This window comes from Grammomys surdaster, unplaced genomic scaffold, assembly GCF_004785775.1.
Source record: "Grammomys surdaster isolate TR1022 unplaced genomic scaffold, NIH_TR_1.0 364, whole genome shotgun sequence".
Taxonomy (NCBI): domain Eukaryota; kingdom Metazoa; phylum Chordata; class Mammalia; order Rodentia; family Muridae; genus Grammomys; species Grammomys surdaster.
Window position 1 is genome coordinate 1,478,989 of NW_021604783.1, and position 237 is coordinate 1,479,225.

At 46.0% G+C, this 237-nt stretch overlaps 1 protein-coding gene across 2 annotated transcripts in view; it reads left to right on the forward strand.

Moving 5' to 3' along the window:
• Positions 1-237, forward strand: part of Dhrs7c (dehydrogenase/reductase 7C) — an 18,791-nt gene that overhangs the window by 14,769 nt on the left and 3,785 nt on the right. The gene's annotated exons all lie outside the window — the stretch shown is intronic.

Below are 237 nucleotides of genomic sequence, written 5' to 3' on the forward strand. Positions count from 1 at the left end.
AGAGAGAGAGAGAGAGAGAGAGAGAGAGAGAGAGAGAGAGAGAGAGATTAGAGTGACTTACAGGCTAGCAACGGCTGTTTACCAACAGAAAGTCCAAGAACTCAGTAGTTGCTCCATCCTCAGATTGGATGTCTCAGCTGGTCATCAGTATACTCCAGAATTCCAAAGAAGTAGACTCTAATGCCAGTAAAGAAGTGGATTTGCCAACTAGAGAAAGGGCAGAGAGGGAGAGGGAGA